Source organism: Sarcophilus harrisii, chromosome 3 (genome assembly GCF_902635505.1).
Source record: "Sarcophilus harrisii chromosome 3, mSarHar1.11, whole genome shotgun sequence".
In the NCBI taxonomy this organism is placed as follows: domain Eukaryota; kingdom Metazoa; phylum Chordata; class Mammalia; order Dasyuromorphia; family Dasyuridae; genus Sarcophilus; species Sarcophilus harrisii.
Window position 1 is genome coordinate 546,778,600 of NC_045428.1, and position 12,646 is coordinate 546,791,245.

Here is a 12,646-nt window from a genome sequence, read left to right on the forward strand (position 1 = left end):
CTGGAAATGACTAGACCATCAGATAGCAGCAATGGACATATTGCAAAAGGATGGGGAATAATCTATAGTGGTACATTCCTGGGTTGGTCTATAGTGTATGTTTTTATGTACTTGATCTGTGCCTACTGTTCTTATGTGGTTCAATTTTGTTTTGTTTTTTACTGGAAAAAAATACAAAGTGAAATAAATGAGTGAGTTGAACAAGAAAATTTGGGTCTGCCCTTCTCTTCTGTCTCCCCCAAATCATACTTTTGGTACATTATTATTTTAGAAAATGAATTTTTTGGGGGGGTTAAATAGTATTGTGAAATGCTTACTTTCTAAGGGACAGGGAACATTTTCAGTTTGGCACCAATAAAACAACAATCCAAATGCATATTTGATGATTTCTACTAGTTTTAATTTCAGGGTGGTCAAGCTGACTATCTGCATAAAGCATATTCATCTTCTCTACCATCAAGAAAACTACTCTGTCACAAAATAAAGCTGAAAAATCTGAAATCCACTTTCCTTCTAAAGGATTGGAATGGTTGGTGAGGAAATGTCAACTATTGAAAAAATAATTGATATTTAGTATATTAAGCCTGGGACAACAGACCTGGAGTTCTGTGCAATATGATGTAAATAGATATATTAAAATGAATTCAAACCATTATTAACAGAGATATAACTAGGGTGGACCACAGAATTCTTATCTCAGGGCACTTAAGGTTCTTTAGAAGTACATAAATAACAGAGATTTGCCTCTGGTTAGCAAGAATAATTAGTTAAAATAGAAAGCTATCAAATGGCCCTAAGGTGTGTGCTCCATTCCACTTTTCCCCAGTGTAGTTTGTGTACTTGCCTTTGATATAAAAATTCCCAGCTGATTGTCTGTATTTGTCCTAATATGCGTATCTGTCATATATATCTGTGATCTCACTGATTGGAAGTTTTTCTCCAGGGATACAGAGAACAACTCATCCATGGCGACTCATCCCATGTGATTCGTCCATCCTCTCCCATATGGTGCCTACAAGGGGATCTTTCCATTGTGCTTGAGGGTTTCCTCTCCTCTGGGGATGACAGAAGTGCAGCCCTCTGGCTAAGTCCCAGACAGCTGTCATTCTCATCACATGACCAGCCCATATTTCCTTCTAATCTATTATCACATTAATAGCAGTAGGTAATTTTAAATTGATGCAATTTCAAGGAATGTTGTAAAGTCAAGCACACACTTTTTGGAAAAAACGAAACTAATAGAGGTAGTCCCTGAATTTTAAATATTCCAGCTATAAAGGGCTTGGATATAGGAACATGAAGCAGTAGGCAGACCCTGCTTTTCATGGAGACAATCATCTCATGCTCCCCAATTCAGAATTGGAATGATGGACTTGTCAAGCACCTTATCGTATGTGTGTATAATGGTATAGAGAGTTAAAAAGTTCCCACTGGCCAGCAGCATCTATCCTGTTACTGAGGGAGGGGAGAGATATATTCCTGGGATACCAAGTTAGAACTTGAAATACATTTTCTCATGTGAAAATTGAATACATGGGAAGACAGTTTTAAGATGATAGAGAAGCAATATGGTCATGCTCCCTTCCATAAAACTGCAGACTACAAAATGTACCAGAACAAATTCTGTTGAGGAAAACCAGGAAAAGTCACAGTGAGGCATTTGTCCAACCTAGGAATAACCAGGGGAGGAATCTCAGACCAAAGTTGAGTCTAAAATTTGCCATTCTGAACCTTAAGGACTTTCCCTGTTGGCTGATAATGGCTGAGTCCCTCAGGAGTCTGTTGTTACTCAGACCCAAATCTGGGTCAGGAACTTGCATAGCTCAGACAAGGTGGGTGGGGAGGAGATAGAAAATGGGAATAGGGAACAGCAATCACACTATGCCCTGAATTAGGTCCCTTTGGAAGCACTGAGAGCCTAAAAATCCCCAGCTTAAGCTGTGGCTGAGATTCTGGGATAATCAAAACACTTAATAGCCTAAGAAAGTAGCAATAGGACCAGCCCAGATCGAGCCTAGTCCTAACATCAAGTCCAAAGTCATTCTTTTAGAAGAATGAACAAACAAAAAAGAATCCTCCCATAAAGAGCTATTATATTAGCGGGAAAGCTCAAGAAAAAAAAAAAAAAAACCCAGAAAAAGAGTATGACTTTTGTCATTTGTAAGTAAAGCCTCAGTCAAAACACAGCTTGGACACAAACTCAACTAGAATTCTTAGATAAAATGAAGCAAGAATTAAATGAGATCACATGAGGGGAAAATAGAAAAGAAATAAGAATTATAAAAGAAAAAATTAAAAAGGGAATTAATAGTTTGGCATAAGAGGAACAAAACTTGACCATTCAACACTTCCAGAATGGGCCAAAATAGAAACTCCATGAGAGAATAAGAAATATTAAAACAAAATCAAAAGATTGAAAAAAAATAAGATGCAATATATCTCTAGCAAAAACAAGTGACCTGAAAAACAGACAGAAAAAATAATATCTAAAGATCATTGGTTTATCTGAATATCATAAACAAAAAAGGAGACTAGATAGGCTGTTTTAAGAAATCTTAAAACTGCCCAATCTCTTATAAGGAACCAGAAGGCAAAGTGAAAATTAAAAAAAGAAATCTTATCGGTTACCTGAAAGAAATCCCCAAATGAAAACTCCCAGTAATATCAAAGCCAAAATCCAGAGCTTCCAGGTCAAAGAAAAACAAGATGCTTCAGGGAAGCCAGAAAGAAAGAATCCAAGTACCTAGTTAGGATCACACAGAATTTAGCAGCTGCCACCATAAAAGAATGTAGAACTTGGAATACAATATTGCAGAGGGCAAAGGATATGGGTTCACAGCTAAGAATAACTTACTTAGGAAAACTGGGTATAATACTTAGGGTGGGAAAATAGATCTTTAATAAAATAGAGGACTTCTGAGTATTCCTGATGAAAAGACCACAGCCATATACAAACTTTAAGTAAAAAGAATAGGAACTGAGAAATAAAAAGCAGCATGAATGAGTAACAAGAGAATAAGCAAGGACAAATTGCTTACTTTTAAATATTAGGAGATCATATATGTGTCCTAATTGAACCCTACCTATTATCAGGTTCAACAGAGGAAATTCAATTAGGCAAGGTTTGAGAGTGGTTCTGTTATGTCTTGATAATCTTAAAAAGGGAAAGAGGAATACATTAATGGAGAAAGAGAAAGGAAGATTAGAGAAAATTATCTTATAATTAGAGTGTGCAAATAAGACATCTATATAAATGAAAAGGACTGACATTTCACCCTCACTTTCATCTGAATTGGTTAAAAGAAAAAAGAAGGCTTACACACAGAGTTTGGTGCAGAAATACATTTCGCTCAAAGGGAAAAAAGAAAGGGAAAGATAATTAGAAGAATTAGTACTAAGCAGAACAAATTCTAAAGATGTTCAAAAATCTTTATAACTTTTTGAGATGTCAAAGAGTGGAAACTTGAAAGGGTACTCATAATTGGGTAATTATGGTATATAAATGTGATAGAATACTATTGTGCTGTAAGAAATGATGAAGGAGGTGATTTGGGGGACCTCTGGGAACATGTATAAACTGATGTCAAATGAAATGAACAGAACAAAGAAAACAATTTATATGATAACAAGAATATAGCAAAGGCAAGTACTTTTGAATTAGGGATTCTTAACAGCATAATGACCAAGCATGACTCTGGAGGACTAATGATGGAACATACTACCCACCTCTGAAAGGTAAAGAATTCAAGAGTGCATACTAAGATAGTGTTTTTAGACATGGCCTATAAGGAAATTTGTTTTGATCAACTGTACATTTTTTGTTTTGTTTTGTTTTGTTTTGGAAAGAAAAAGATTTTTTATTTATGATCTTGAAAGAACGGTGTCCAGAAGCAGGCACACACTTGAGCACTAAAACATAACTATTTGTGTCCTTCCCAAATGGCAAGTTCCTCCTCTGATTCCCCATTGGCTGAGTAAGACAGTAGTTACCACTTATCCAGAATACCTAATTCCCCCACCAATTATACATATTTGTAATGAATTTTTTTTCTTTAGTTTTTATTGAAAGCAAGAGGGAAAGATTTTGTGGGAGATGCTGATTAGATATAGATGAAACAACATAAATATTAGAATTATGTGGCAAGTATCCTTTATATTAGTCTTTTGTTGGCTACCCTGGGAACTTAACCAGCACTGAGCAATACTGTTTTTATGGCAATTGTATGAAGACCCTTTCAAGTTTCTAATTACTAACAGACAAAAGTTTTGCAACATAACCTGGAGAGGGAATAAGTGGAAACTGGGTGTATAAGGTACTTATAAAAGTGCTTCAGGAAAATCACTTTAATGGCTAAGATGGATTACAATAAGGTAAAATGACATAAGAGTACAGTTAGGAGGCTAGTACAATAAACTAAAGAGATAATAAGGGACTGAACTAGAGTGGTGGCTGCATGAACCAAGAGGAGAGGACAAATATGAGGATGTTATAGAAGTAGAAATGACAAGATTTAGCAGCGGTTTGGCATGCTTACTAAATTGTAGCTGACTCCTTTCACGAACAGGTAATTTATTGTTAAATATTTTGAATCCTCCCTGATGTCCTGCTGGGTACTTGACAAGTACCCTTGTCAAGGGTTCTTGTTTCCCTTTTCTGTTTTTCCTTTTTCTTTTCTATTCTATTTTTTTTTAATAAAATAAATTAAAACAAAAAATTCCAGTTGACAGAAAACTAGGAGAAATAAAATAACTCATATATTAGATGATAGAATCAAGTTTTTTCAAAAAAAAAATCTTGACAGAATAGAACACTTAACTAAGATGGATAAAATGAAATGTAATGCAGATGAACAAAGTTTCATACTTGGATTAAGAAAAAAATCAATTATACAAGTACAAAAAGAAGTAGAATAAAGGTACCAGAAGCAGTAATATGGAATAGATTTGGGAAAGCAATAGGAGAGCATAATTGTAAAATAATGTGAAAGAGATTTGATTACAGTTCAATGGACTTCAAAAAATCAAGTCAGACATGCATCACAAATTACAAAGGTTTTGGTATTTTATTTTACATGTATAGCACATGATTCAAGCAGATATAATGTAAAATCATAAACGAATGAGCAATTAACAAGGGGAAAAACAAGTTTGCTAGTGGAACTCACAATTAACCAGGAGGAAAAAGCCATTAGAGGGAAGACTCATGAGGTGGAAGTACATCATTGACTGGAAGCTAACTCTAAAAAGGGATTTAGCACCCTAAAAGAGATAGCTATAACAAGGAGAAAGACTTCTTGAGGTAGAAGTTGCTCTTGTTGGGTTAGCCTTAAAAGGGAGGTAGCAAAGATCTAAAGTATGAATAGATCTTTTCTAGGGAAAATATAACCCCAGAGTCTGACATAATAACTTGGCTTTCCAATTGGATAAGTAAAAGTGGTGTTTCTAGAAACCCCCAACTGGGATGGGACTGTAATTGAAAGTCCATTGAACAAAAGATTTAAGAACTACATAAGAACAAAAAGGTTCACTTAAGGCTGAAATGATCCCATCAGCTCCTTCTCTGCTTGTTTCAAGGAGTATTATAATCCTATAAATTGTGAGAATTGGATGAGGATTTCGTTTCCACAATTATATAAAAAATATATCAAATGAAACTGAAATCTAAGAAATAAATCCTAGGAGTTAAGCTGAAGTGGAACACAGGAAATGAAACTTGGAGAGACTGCACTCACAGGCAGCTATGGTCAAATAAAGCCAAGAGGAGATGTAATCAGAGGTGGGGACTTATGCTCAGGTTGGGGGATTAGGCACTCTGAATAGTTTGTAACCTCTGTAATACCCAGTCAAAGGGGAATCAGGAGATAGACTTGGGCTTCCTGAGAGGGAATTAAAGACCCCAAAAAGTCTGGGGTCCCAGACCGGTGCTGTGAGATATCTCAAAAGAATTTGCAGGCTTGAACCCATTTCTTAGTCAAGGGACAAAGTTTTATTGCAATAATAATAGTAATGCCATTACAAAGCAGACTGAATTGTAAGGGAATTTAGTAGAGAAACAGAAGCAAAGAGATACATTTATCTAGCTTCCAATCATAGATATACTAATTCTATGGCTCATAGGTAGGAAGAAGTGGTCTCTGGGATTTGGTTCTCTTGACCAGATTATTACTAACAAGACTACAAGTCAGCAATGAATCTGAGGAGTGGGCTTTTTCACTATTGTCTCAGGACTTTGATCTGTGGGAATTTCCTGAGGCTAGAAGCTACCTGTCTAAGGAGTGTTCAGAATCAGACAGATTGGGTATAGGGGTTTCCTGGGGCAGATTCTAAAGCTAGAATATTTAGGAGCAAAACCAAACAAAAACGCCCCAAGGTCAGGGGACTCTAAAACCACTGTTATATTTCCCTAGAAGTTATACCATATCAAAAATAAAATAAAATCTTTCCTAGATTCATTCACAAGTCAGTGGAATTCTTGTTTATCCTGGACCTCATCAAGACCCAAGACCATCAAATTCTTGAATGTAGCAATCATTGTCCCAATTAAATTTTCCCTCTTCCAAATTTCCCATTTCCGTCAACCATGTTTCATGTAAATGTTTCTAGTAACCTCACACTCTCCTAACTCTATTCTGAAAGAGGTCCTGTTTTTTAGTGTCAGGTTTCTGACCAAAAATCACTATTGGATATTCTCTCAAATTTAGTTCTAATGGGAATCTACAAATTACATCAATAAATTAAGATCCGAGTGAAATACTAGTTGGATAATTTGCCAATCTTACCATATCAGCTGCTTTTTTGTTTGTTAGTTTTTTTTTTTATTGTATTTTCTCCCAATTATGTGTAAAAACAATTTTTAGCATTCATTTTAAACAGTTTTGAGTTTCAAATTCTTTCCCTCTCTCCCTGCCCCACCCCTCACTGAGAAAACAAGCAAATTAATAAAGGATATACATATGGAGCCATGCAAAACATGTTTCCATATTAGTCATATTATAAAAGAAAATTAGGAAAAATAAAGCCAAAAAGGAAAAAAAAAAAGCCTGCTCTGGTCTACTGTCACCGACCAAGAGTCAGAAATCTACCCAGTCTATTGAGTTGCCTTTGGGTATAGAATTTGGAATTTAAGTATCTCTTTCCTCCGCATGGTATAAGATATATGGGGTCAATTTCACACTTCTCAGATTGGCTAAGATGACAGAAAAAGATAATGATAAATGTTATTTGTGGAGTTGTGAAATGATCCAACCATTCTGGAGAGCAATTTGGAACTATGCTTAAAGAGCTATAAAACTACATACCTTTTAGTTTCAAGAAAACAATTGATTATTTAAATATATATATAAAAATTAAAAAAAATATGGAAATAGCATAATAGAGATTCAGTTCATGACATTGAATAACCATGATAAGACAGTTATCATAGGTACAAAGAAGTGCTATTTATCATGTGAATTAACACACAGGAGTTAATAAGGAGAGGGGTTTTAATAGTTAATAAAGGAAAAGACAAGTTGCCTAATGGGAACTCACAATTAATAAGGAGGAAGAAGCATTAAAAAGAAAACACCATGAAGTAGGAATACACCATTGACTGGCAGGTTAAATCCATGGAAGATTTTAGCAGACTAACATCAAAAGGGGTTAGCAAGGAAAGGGGATTCCACCATTGATTGGTGGGATAACCCTGAATGGGATTCAGCATCCTAAAAGAATTAATTGTAACAGGAGAAAGGCCCATGGCAGGTTAACCCAAAAAGTGATTTAGCTAAAAGCTACATCATGGGTGGATCTTTTATAGGGGAAATATAATCTTGGGGTTTGACATCATAACTGGGCTTTCTATTGAATAAGTAAAGGTGGGGTTTCTCCTGGAGTGGGATTATAATGAGAGTCCACTTGAATAAAAGACCTACTTAAGAACAAAAGGCTTACTTAAGGCTGAGATGATCCTATCTTGTCCTTCCCTGCTTGCCACAGAAAGAATTATAATCCTCTCAACGCTCCAGATTTACACCTAGCTACCCAGGACTTCATCACAAAATATGGGAGACATGGTGAAATAGTAGTCATTGAAAAAAGCTCTGGTGGGGTTTAGTGAATTTCAAGCTCAATTTGAATCACAAGTGAGAGCCAAAATGAAAATGCAATTTTAAGCAGTGTAAAGAAAGGAGATTTCCAGGAGAAAGAAAGAAACAATCCTATGGCACTCTGCCCTTGTCAAAAGATAGTGATATATCTTATTCTGGGCACTACCACAGTGTAGGAATGACTTTAATAAACTGGAGGGCAGCAAGATGAAAGATCTTGAATATGTCATATAAAGATCATTTAAAAGATGGAGAAGACTTAGTAGGGACCTGACAGCTGTCTTCAAGGAGGTGAAGGACTATTATAGCAGAAGTAAATTGGTTTTGATCCTTTGATTTTTCTTAAACTCTATTTTAACTCTATTCTTAAACTCATTCCATAACTCTCAGTTGTGATACATTTTTAATTTGCTGTGGAAACTTACCGTCTGAATTGCTGATCTCCCATTCTTTCTACCCCCATTTTGGCCTATCCTATCAATGTATTCTGATAAGACACCTTCTACCCTGTTTCTTAACATACGGCCCTCATTGTCAAGATGCCCAAAGTCAGAACAATGACAAAGCTTTTACTTACCCTGCTCTGGGAGATAGAATCCTGCCATCATGCAAATGGGTGTGTAGTCAGTAGAATAATCATTGATAGTTCTTTGACATTATGATGTATATCATGATTTATATCTGATTCTCAGCTGATGTCCAGAAATCAGCTCCTGCTTCCCATAGTTATTTCTTCATTCCCTAAGTAAGACCCTTTCCCCATATCCCTTATTTCTTCCTGTAAGATTCACTGCTTGTGCCACTGGTGTCTGGACCTCATTTACTTCCATCAACAACCTCTTACAGTGGGTACCACTAATATATCACTAATAAAGTCTCCTGTTGTTGAAGAACAGGTCAATTCTCCTAGAGCCTCCACAGCTGTGGATCATAGCATCTGAAGGAGTTGCAGGGCAGCCTTTGCTGACACTAGTGTTGCGGACTGGGAACGAGATAAATTGGAGGCAGAGGGAAGAGGAGAGAGGTCAGACAATGCAACGGCCTCTCAGTCAGAGAGGTCAGAAAACAGCAACTGCCTCTCAGTCTCCTTGTATCACCCTCTCACAAGAGAAGATTCATTCTGGGTTGGAACTCCAGCAGCCACTGTCAGGTGGCCCCCGTGTATTCCAACACCCTGTAATGTCTCTTAGAGTTATTCTTTCCTGTCAGAATCTAACTGAAGCATCTGGGTGGGAATAAGCCAAACATGGGCCATTCTTTTGCTTTTTTTTTTTTTTTTTCCTTTTGCTTAGCTCATGAATTTCTTACAGAATCCCATCATTAATGTTACTAATTGCATCAATAGCTGTATTGCTTCCACAGGGACACAGATAATAAAGTCCTGCTCTTAGCCATGGTCAACCATTCCTTAGAAATTTGTGGTGAAAATGAGCAGTGAAACTTACAGGGAGGGTTAACTATGGGAAGGAAGGGAGAAAAATTTGGAATTCAAAGTTCTGCAAGGGTGAATGTTGAAAACTATCTTTGCATATATTTTGAAAATAAAAAGCTATTAAAAAAGAAAAACAAAGTTTATGTTGTGGAGTCTGAGGAATGAAAAGTAGAAAAACAGGTGCTACGCCTTATCCCCTCTCAGGAGTTAAAGCCAGATAAAAACAAGAATCCCAATTCTAAAGGTAGGAACTCCCACTTCTGGGACAGGCTGGCTCATCAAGATGGAAGAGAGAGTCCACAGTTTGTGGACAAAAGGGTTGTCAAATGAGTAATGTTAAGGCAACCAGTGGAGTTCCTTCCAGATCTCCTGTCATTACATAATCAAGTATGATCCTCTTCCAGAAATGGAGCAACAGGACATCAACAGGACAACTGGATATCTGAGTGACAGAATTGCCGTATTTTTACCAAGTGGCAGGAAAGTATGATTTATTGCCAAGGTAAACGAATCCATAGCTATGGTTCATGTAATTTCTCCCAGTAGTGAAAGAGCTAAAACTGGCCTCAAAGTCTCCAGATTAAATCAGAGGTTTTTCAAATCACTTTCCCAAGCAGATAGGACCCTGCTCCTACATAACAGTACTTTGTGTAATGTAATGTAATGGTGCTAGCAAGTTGTCTCAACTCATGTAGCTATCCATTATGTACTCATTATGTAACCGCTTCTTTTCAAGTGTGTGCTCTAAGTACTTTGTATATTGGCAAGTTGCGTAATTTCAATAATTATTTTATTAATAATTAATAATTAGCAAATATATAAGAATTATAATAAATATGTATTAATAATTAATTTATTAATTTCTTTTGTGCAATTTCAATAAAAGGTGCCAGCAGCCTAATGAAAGGAAGGTAGGAGGTCAGGGAAGGAAACAGTGGAAGTTTAAGTAGTAAGGAAAAGGCAGTGACAAAAGAGAACTGCCATTGAGAATAATTACTGTCTCAAGATTCAGATATAAATTATTGGGACAGTGAAACAGTGGAATTCACAGAAGGAAAGCGGTTGCTGGAAGCGATTAGCAAAAGACTGACAGTAAAAGTTAGAATTTGAATTCTAAGCAGCTGTAGTTGAGAGAATGGCCAGAATTCCCTTTGGGTCTTGGTGCTATCCAATTATGAAAAGACTAAGCTTGCCTCCTTAGTAGGCTTGGATTAAAGAAAGAATGGGACAGAAATAATATTTATTCACAACAGCATTCCAGATTTCTCCATTTGCTGTAACCAGTGGCTCCACATAAGGATGGTGTGGTGCTGGCTGATGAAGAACATACTTTGTTTTATCTTGGCCTCAGAGGCTATGTTGAGTGCACAACCTATGAACAAAAAAATCAGGCACTAACTCTCCCTTCAGTTTAGTCTTGGTTTGTAGCCTTTCCAAGTTAAATAATTTACCACTGAATTTACCATCAGTATCATAGTTAACTTTGAGGCGTCGCTGAAGGCAACAATGCTAAAAAAAACATCATGCTAAAAAACATGGGAGAGCAAGCAGACAACCTTGGGTTGTTGGGAAAGCAAGAGAGCATTATCTATTATCCAGGAGACTTTGGCAAGAATCTTGCCATCAATGACTAGGAGAGAGAGAGTCCCCTGTGATTGTCACAGGACAATCTATTTTCTTTAACTTTGTAGAGATGGACAATGGAAACATCCTTGAAGTTCTGAGAGATAATCTCCTCTTGCCATATAATCTAGAAAATTTTAGTCAACTTTTGTATGAACAGTGGACCTTTGCCCTGTAAATGTCAGTAGGAATAGAATCAGCACCAGGCACTTTGCCACACAAGAGGAACCTAAATGGCCTTGGAAACTTCATCTTTAGTTGGGAGTTTGTCTAGAAAGGGACTGACTTCAAAATGAAGTAAATGATTAATTATTTCAGTGTTAATTGATGATGGTCTGTTGAGAACACTATGGAAGTGTTCAGTCCATCTCTCCAGGATCATGTCCTTATCACTAATAAGTGTGATTCCATAAGCACTGACTAGTTGAGAAGCACCAGATTTTTGGCTCATAAACAGCCTTCAGGGCATCATAAAAGTATCTTGTTACTATCAGGACAAAACTGGATTTCATTTGCCTTCTTACTGAATCAAGAATCATTCACCTCTTTGAGCTTTGCCTGTACTTTTGATGAAGTTAAATACTGTCTTCTTAGAATTAAATGATCTATCCCTCTGGATATCCCTGTGGATTTCTCGTTTTTCATTTAGCAGCTTCTGAATTTTTCCATCTTTGTTGTCAAAATAATCTTGATGTCTGTAAGTGTTCTGACCCAGAGGAGTACATTGATGCTGTACACCAGACCTTTGAAAGCTACCCACTCCTTTTCTGCTCCACTGCTGCCAACCATGTGTTATTCAGCTTTCTCTTCAAGTTATCAACAGATTGTTCCTGCTCAGAGAAGTGTTTTAATCTGTTGACATTAAGTCTTCTGGTAGTCGCTGTGGGGCTGCAGTTTTTATTGAATGAAAATGTTTATCTTGATTAACCTGATAGAATATATGTAGTCATCCCTACTACCCTGATACAGGGTAACTAATGTGATTAACATGTTCTATTATGTACATATCTTCCCTGAGTCACAACCAATTTTTGCCTTTATTTTTAAGGAGAATCAGTGTATCTTTATTTGGCTCTCTATGGATTACTTGAATAGCCCAGCTATCGTCAATGGCCCCTGCCACTGATTCCCACAAAACAGAAGTGCCATTTACTAGCTAGAACTACAACTGACCCAGTACAGGAAATCTTGGATACCACAATTTTTCATTTAAATTGAGGCTGGTAAAAGATCAGGTCTTGGCCCTGAAGTTACCTGGATGTTAGAGACCCAAAGGCTTGTTGGACTGTTTGCATTTTAGAAACAACACATTTCCCATTTGCAGAGCCTCCTTCCCCTCATGTTTTGGGTCAAAAAAATCTACCATCTTTGACTAGGTCCCTCAGCAGCAAGAGGCCACCTGGCTACAGCTCAGTAGGATTCACTGATGCTTCACTGATGCCTTACTACCTCAGGTGAAGAATTCCAGGGTAAGGTCAGTGTTTCCCAAAATTATACATTTTAG